Source organism: Onychomys torridus, chromosome X (assembly GCF_903995425.1).
Source record: "Onychomys torridus chromosome X, mOncTor1.1, whole genome shotgun sequence".
Taxonomy (NCBI): Eukaryota; Metazoa; Chordata; class Mammalia; order Rodentia; family Cricetidae; genus Onychomys; species Onychomys torridus.
In genome coordinates, this window is record NC_050466.1 from 103,208,039 (window position 1) to 103,216,191 (window position 8,153).

At 32.1% G+C, this 8,153-nt stretch overlaps 1 pseudogene; it reads left to right on the forward strand.

Annotated features, from left to right (window-relative positions):
* Positions 1-552: 552 nt before the first annotated feature.
* On the forward strand, positions 553-881 carry LOC118574759 (annotated as a pseudogene).
* Positions 882-8,153: the final 7,272 nt, after the last annotated feature.

Consider the following 8,153-nt stretch of genomic DNA (forward strand, 5'->3'; position numbering starts at 1 on the left):
TGTGTGTGTGTGTGTGTGTGTGTGTGTGTGTGTGTGTGTGTGTGCGCGCGCATCTCTTCAGGACTAGTTTACCCAACCAACAGATGTGGTAGGTCCATTATAATACTTAATTTATAAGTTGAGACACTTTAGCATTTGATATGGAAGTGGCAAGTTATGTAGAATTTTATGTTCCATTGCATCAAACTACACATGCACTGGTTATTTAAGAGCTAATTCTGGTTCTTTAATCAAGTGAAATCAGTGTATATTTCACAACATTTTATATTTTTCTATCACATATTCTAACAATTACTCTTAAAATCATAGCAATAAGCTAGAAATATTCAGAGTGTATACCTGTGTTTGTTCTGTCACTCTGTAGCAGAGGAGCACATTCTTTCCTGCAAATTCTTCAAAGTTCTTGAGTTCAATTAATACAGTGGCTTTGGAATTTCTCTTTTCCAGCCTAGGCTGGTGCCTGCTGTTCAGAGGAGGTGCTTAGAACACTGCCATGTTTGGATACCTGTTGGCTGGGAGGCTGGAGAAGGAAGCCAACACCCATTTGGAGCCATGAAATTTGTGCAAACCCTCTCTGCTGCTCAGATTAGAATTTGGTAGAATTATTGAACAGCCTAGTTCAGCAGACTCCTGTAGGCACTGCTACAGAGTTCTCAGTACACACAGAAGATGTAGGACAATTTCCACAATTTTGCTCTCTCTCAGGCTTAGGTGATACCAAATCCATTCCAGCAAATCTGTTTCTTAAATAGTATGAAAACTTTCAAAGACAACTAGCACAGGACCTTTTCTTTTGCAAAAATTACTTGAATAAAATAGTCATGTCATTTAAAAGCATGAAGTCAAAAGAGTCACTAATCCTACTTTTCAAAACTACTTAGTGACCATGAAACTTACTTAAAACCCTTATAACATTAGAAACATTGAACAATAGAAATGTTCAGTATTGATTACTTCCCCCCTTATAAGGATGAAATACCTCTCAAAGGCATACATTTTATATTGGCTGTAATTCATTTCTTAAAATATTTTTGCTCACAATGGTAGTAGTCAATTTTTTTAAAAGATAGAAATATAAAGGCAAAGTTTATTTTATTTTAATTTTTAATTTTACAGAAATATCTATTGATTTTGTAGGTGCTTGAGTCATATGTATGTGGTAGTTGAAAACCCTTCAGGCAAACTTTCTAAGGAAAATGTTAGCTTCCACTTTTAAAATGATAGAATTAAGATCTGAACTCATATAATCCAACCTTGCCATCTGAAGTCTAGCAGGTTAAGTTTTTAAATAGAAAATAAAACAGTAACATTTTTCTGTTACATATTTTTGATATTTCCCTAAGGATTTCATTTTCTGTTGTATCATCATTTTTACTTATATTGTATGCATTGCAAAATAAAGTGATACATATTTTCAGTACTGATCAATTCATAAACAATATTCTTATTTTAACCAGCACAGATTTTTTATTGTAATTCAATTTCATATCTTCTTAGTCTGCTCAGATTCATGCAGCATTCTTTCTCTAATGCTTAAATAGTAGATGAAGTAAGGAAAAGATGAAGTAATAAAATCTACATTCTGAGGTGACATTTATTTTTTTCGAGACAGGGTTTCTCTGTGTAGCTTTTCACCTTTTCCTGGAATTCACTTGGTAGTCCAGGCTGGCCTTGAACTCACAGAGATCTGCCTGTCTCTGCCTCCCCAGTGCTGGGATTAAAGGCGTGTTCCACCGCCCAGCATCCAAGGTGACAATTCGATTTCACTCTTTTATTTTATGATCATTTTTGCTAATTATATTTGAATTTCAAAAACGATAAAACATTATTTAACAAATCTGAAAGTTATATAATATTATTGCATCAAAGACTGAATAATATGTAGATTTTCAAACAATACAAAGTGCTCTAATTGTTCTTTTATTTAAAATCCATATGAAGAAAGAAAATATACACATGTTAATACAAAATCAAATCACTACTCAGTACTACAAAAGCCTTATAGCAATCCTTGACTAGAAACTATATTACTGTGTAGGAATTGACTGTTGCTTCTGAAACAGTTTAGTGTGTTAAGTTCTGCTAGCTTGTTAAAGCCACTTCCTCTCATCTAGGGAAGGCAAACACTTGAGGAAAATGCCATAAGAAGTGATTACACAGCTATATGGTCAAACTATAGATCCTGTTTGCTAAGGAAGGAATGTTTTAACTACTACCAGCAAGTGTCTGTTTCTGTAAATGTGTCTAACTTTGCTGGAAATTTTTGTTTGTGGTTATGCAAGTCAAAGACAATGACCTCAGACAGTCATGTAAGTAGGGATTTCTACACTGCTGTTTTTGGTTATATATTGCTTACCCTAATAAACTTGCCTGAGGATCAGAGGACAGAGCCAGCCACTAGATTAGACATAGAGGTCAGGCAGTGGTGGCACACACCTTTAATCTCAGCACTTGAGATCTCATGCCTTTATTGGGAAGCACACATGCCTTTAATCCCAGGAAGTAATATGGCAGAACAGAGAAAGTGTATAAGGCCCGAGGAAGCAGGAACTAAACAACAGTTCAACTGAGACTCAGTAGCATAATGAGCACTAATTGTTTCAACCAAGAATTTAGTATAATTATATCTGTAATTATTATAGTTGTTGGAAAGGAATTTAGTTGGAATTATCAGTAAGAACCACTGCAATTTTAGGAAATCTTATACAAGCTCAAATATTTACTGGACTGTGCATTCAGGAATCAAAGGATGATTAAATTAAAACTTATCAAATAAATATTATTTTCTTTTTGAGTTAGATCAAACTGTTAATGACATTTTTATCAAGCCCATCCTGTTCCTTTTCTTCTCCTATCTTTGTATATTATTTTATGCTGTCAATACTTCTTAGGAATTTTGCTTCTGCCCTTGATTTTAAGGGCATTCCCCTTTCCTTCCTTTCTCTAATATCTGGGAGCATTCCATATATTACTTCTATAGGGCTCCTGTTTGATTAGTATTGTATTAAATATTGATATTCCTTTAAGTACCATTATGATTCACACTGTATTTTCATTATATATATATATATATATATATATATATATATATATATATATATATCTCCTTACAAACAGCTATGTATTCAAACATCACATTATGTTCAACTTTCAAATACATCTCTTCAGCAATGATGACATTCCTAACAAATCCATTCACTCGTTTATTAATAGCTACATCTGTTAGCCCCATAGAGATTTCAGTTTTTTGAGATGTCATTTTTAAGCAATGACTGTATTCATTAATTCTTTTGCTATCATATTTGCTATACCTTCTGTAATTTGTGTAGTGGTAACTGACACAAATCTCTGTGTAGTCATGCAAGCTGGAAAACAATCTTCTCCACTTTCTTTATATTCCTTTTATGTATTCAGTAATATACTAAATTCTCCACAGATTAGTTTTGTGGTTCATATATTGTGCACCCCAATAAACTTATCTGGGGGTTAGAGAACAGAATAGCTACTATGTAAAACATAGAGGTTAGGCAGTGGTGATACATACCTTTAATTCTAGCCTTCTGGAGGCAGAGATCCATCTAGATCTCTGTGAGTTCAAGACCACACTGGAAACTGCCAGGGATGGTGACACACACCTTTAATCCCAGGAAGTGATGGCAGGAAGCAGAAAGGTATAAAAAGGTATGAGGACCAAGAACTAGAGCCTGGTTTTGCTTTTAGGCTTTTGAGCAGCAGTTCAGCTGACATACATTCGATGGGGACACAGAGGCTTCTAGTTTGAGGAAATGAGATCAAATGAGGAATTGGTGAGGTGAGGTTAGCTGTGGCTGGTTCTGTTTCTCTGATCTTCCAGCACTCACCCCAGTAACTGGCACTAGGTTTGTTTTTATTAATAAGACTTTCTAACAATTCGTGCTACATAGCTTTATGATATTTCATAAGTTATTTCACAACTCTGTATTCCTTTATTAGCCCTATCCATTTTTACTTAATCCTTAAGGTATTGCAAACTATTGGGACCTTAGAGACAATTTTTGGATTTGAGATATGGACATTTCATTTTAATATTTTGGTAAATAATACATACAATTGTTATTACTCATGTCCAATTATGTTCAATTTACTGTACCAGAGAATAAGCTCCTTGTGAATTCCCACAGCTTCACATGTTCATCAAGCTCCCTTTATAGTTTCTATACAATTACCTCAGATCCCCCCTCACTGAAAAATGGTAAAATACAAATTAAAATATGAATATCTTGAAATATCATAAAAAGTCAGTTTTTCTAATACTTATTGTTGGTATATATGTATTATTTCTGCTTAGAATGTGATACTTATAAAAATACTAATGTGCTTAATATGATTTTACTTTAAGGAATTTCATTTACCTTCACTTATAACTTAAATTCTCATTTTAATTATTTTTATTTATTTATGTTTTGTAAAATTATCAAATGCTCCTTTTAAATATATATACATGTTTATATGCACATATATAGTTTTTATTTAAAAATATTATTTGTATTAATAAAATTGACATTATGAAAATCGCAAATTGTCTGGGCGGTGGTGGTGCACACCTTTAATCCCAGCACTCAGGAGGCAGAGGCAGGTGGATCTCTGTGATTTCGAGGACAGCCTGGGCTACAGAGTGAGTTCCAGGAAAGGCCCAAAGCTACACAGAGAAACCCTGTCTTGAAAAACCAAAAAAGAAGGAGAAGAAGAAGAAGAAGAAGAAGAAGAAGAAGAAGAAGAAGAAGAAGAAGAAGAAGAAGAAGAAGAAAATGGTAAATTATTAACATCCGCAAAAGTTGATTATTTGAAATTTGGACACACATATCCAAAAAATTGTTGTCTAAATTTATTTCATACAAACTGCATGCAAAACTAAAGTATATAAACCTAACAATTAACACCTTAAAAACACATGGAAACAAAAGAGAAAACTAAATGTAGTCATGAAATACATCATACTTACTTGGACTTCAATATGACCTGATCTGTTTATATTTGATCAAATATATTATTCAAGTAACCTTTTCATTTTATTAGGATTTATACTAAATGGCCTCTGACTTCTCTCCTGGTAAGTTCCTCAACTCTGTACAATTAAAAATACTACATAATTTCAACTGGTCTGACAAATCAATATAAATAAATATTGACCAGCATAAGCAATATTTTAATTGGTCAATATTTCTTAATTATTTTAATTAGTGTTCTAATTTCATCTGCTGCCAAGAGTTTTTGTGTTCATTTATGACCAGCAAATTGTTTTCCTCTTAGAAATGTTGCAATTGTGTGTTAATTTTTATTTGCTCATTATGGGTTTTAGTACTTTATGGGAGATAATGTTGCTCTAATTGTAGAATTGACTTTTTTCTAAATGCTACCTTCTCAAGTTAATGTGATATAGCTATTGAAAGGAGCATTTTACAAGCTCTATTGATTATAAAATATACGTGAATATTCACTAGTGTATTCTCAGACAAAGCTGGCTGTATTATCACTATTTCCAAGTATTAAAAGACTTCATAGAAAAATTCTTTATGTCATAGGTTTCATGCTTTGTTTAAATTTCCTTTATGGGGTACCTGTGTAACTTTAGCATATCTCAGCATGAAACATTATGATAATATTTTAGATCCTTACATTCAGATTCAAATAAATTTGGTCTACATTAAAAATGTTCATGAGCCATTGTTACTTTTCACATATCTATTATAATACTTTTACTGGTTAAGATTGTTATCACATTATTTTTATGTTATTTTTCACAATCTATATTTTATTATTTCTTTTGATTTGGGTATGTAGATTGCATACACTCCTAATTTGCTTTCTGTTGCTCTGATAGACATCATGACTAAAAGAAATTTAGGAAGAATAGTGTATTTCAGCTTAGATGTTACAGTCCAATACCAAGAGAATCCAAGGGAGGAACTCAAGGTAGGAACCAGGAAGCAGGAACTGAAGCAGAGACCATGGAGGAAAGCTATTTACCAGTTTGCTGCCCACCTTACATTTTTATAAACCCAGGATCACTTGCAGAGGGATGGCCTTACCCACAGTGGTCTGGGCCCTCCCATATCAAAAATTCCCCACAGAAATTCATACAGGCCATGCTGTTAAAGAAAATTCTTTAACTGGGCTTCTGTCCTTCCAGGTGACTATACTTTGTATCAAGTTTTAAAAAACCTAACCGTTACATGACCCTGTATTTAGGTACTGTATTTCTTTGATGTTGAAATCAATTTTGCTGCTTCACAAATCATCTATAATTAAAAATAATAAAAGCCTGATATGAAATATTATAAAACCTCATAATTTTTTTAGATAAACTTACTTTCTCTTTCCTTATTATAGTCTTTTTCTACAGTCAAAAGAAAAATACTCTGTAAAACTCTTATTTACTTACAAGTGTAATCATTTTTTTAACTACTTGAGCATTAATATGAAATTAGCACATACTTAAGGCTTTCCTGTGGTAATGGGATTTGGTAAACAGCTGCATAATAATAATGGTAACTACTATTCATTTCACATTCACTATTATACCAACAGTTATCAATTTTTATCAGTATGGGTTTTTATGGAATTATCATTATTCCCATATTACTGTAAATAGTATTTGTATATAATAATGTACCAGTAATTGTCACTGTCCATTTTCAACTTGACTAGCTTTACGACACTATATGTAACTGAAACAAACTTGTGGACATTCCTGTGAAAACATTTCAGAGGATCAACTGAGGAGAAAACACTCACACTGGATGTGGGTGAAACTAGCATATTGGTTAGGAACCTCCACATCGAGAAAAAAAGAAAACCAGGAAGAAGCCATGGCTTCTCTTTGCTTAGTGACATAATGTGAATTTGGACTTCTCTGCCATGCCTTCTTGCCATGGTAGAGATAAAAATCATCTTAAATCATTAACACAAAGAAATCTTTCCTCTTTTAATTGGTCTATTTCAGGTAAATTGCACACAGTGATAGAAAAATAATTAAAATAAATTCTTTGTTTTTTTTAATAAGTTATAAGAAGTCATCAAGAAAGTCTTCATGGTATCTTTTTATGATTCATGAAATTATTGGCTAAAAATGGAGCAGGGAGAAATATTTAATTCCCTGGATCCATATAAATTGGATTTAAGCAAATAGGAAGCAGTGATATCTGGTCCTACAGAAGATGTCTTTGCTTAATTACATGTAAGTTGTAAGAGTGAAAGCAATACTCAAATATTAGCAAATGTATGATTGGAAATTATCTAAAAGTAGCTTTATATCTCTATTTCAATATGTCTTCTTGAGAACAAATGTGAAGGAGAGAAGGAAACAGAAACAGATTTAATTTTAAGTTATTCACAATAAATCTATTTGTTAATTAATTTATAATATAATTATTTTTCAGTAATAAACACAAGTATTGGTAAAGTAAAATAAAAGGTTTCTTCACATTCATCATCAACAGTTAGGTCAAAGTTTCCCTGATATAAACTACCTAAGATCTGTAGGTTAGATATACTTAATGTAGTTTCTCATTCTGTATAAATTCAGTATTTAATTAGCGACTTAAATTTCTTTCAGCATGCCTATACACACTTTTTTCCATGCATGCTGTTAATTCTTGAATAGTTCATTAGAACTTAATTTCAGGCATCACTCTCTTATATTTTAGTTTTTTGTTGATTATAATTATTTCTTGATATAACATGATGTTTATTGATGATTTTCCTGAAATATCTTACAAAGTCTTCTAAATTGTACTTACTATATGAGGTTATATTTTGTAAACATAAAATAAAGATTAAATAGCATATCAGTAAATCCATAATCAAAATTATTTTTATAAGTTGCATTAAGGAATAAATATGCTCACATATCTTTTCTCCTCTGCAGTGAGGATATATTTCTGTAATGTTTGGTTTAAGGATATAATTTATTTGTTCAATGGACAGATGACATACATTTGTAAAAAATACTCATCACTGACATTTCCCATGAGAGTCCAGTAGCTACCTATAGGATCAAGTGTGTCAAGTAATATATAGTAATTCACTCTGGGTCCCCAAATTGGAAAATATATCAAATATTTATGTCCCAGTATTCTGCTGAGTTCAAATAAAGTTGAGAAAATATCAACAAA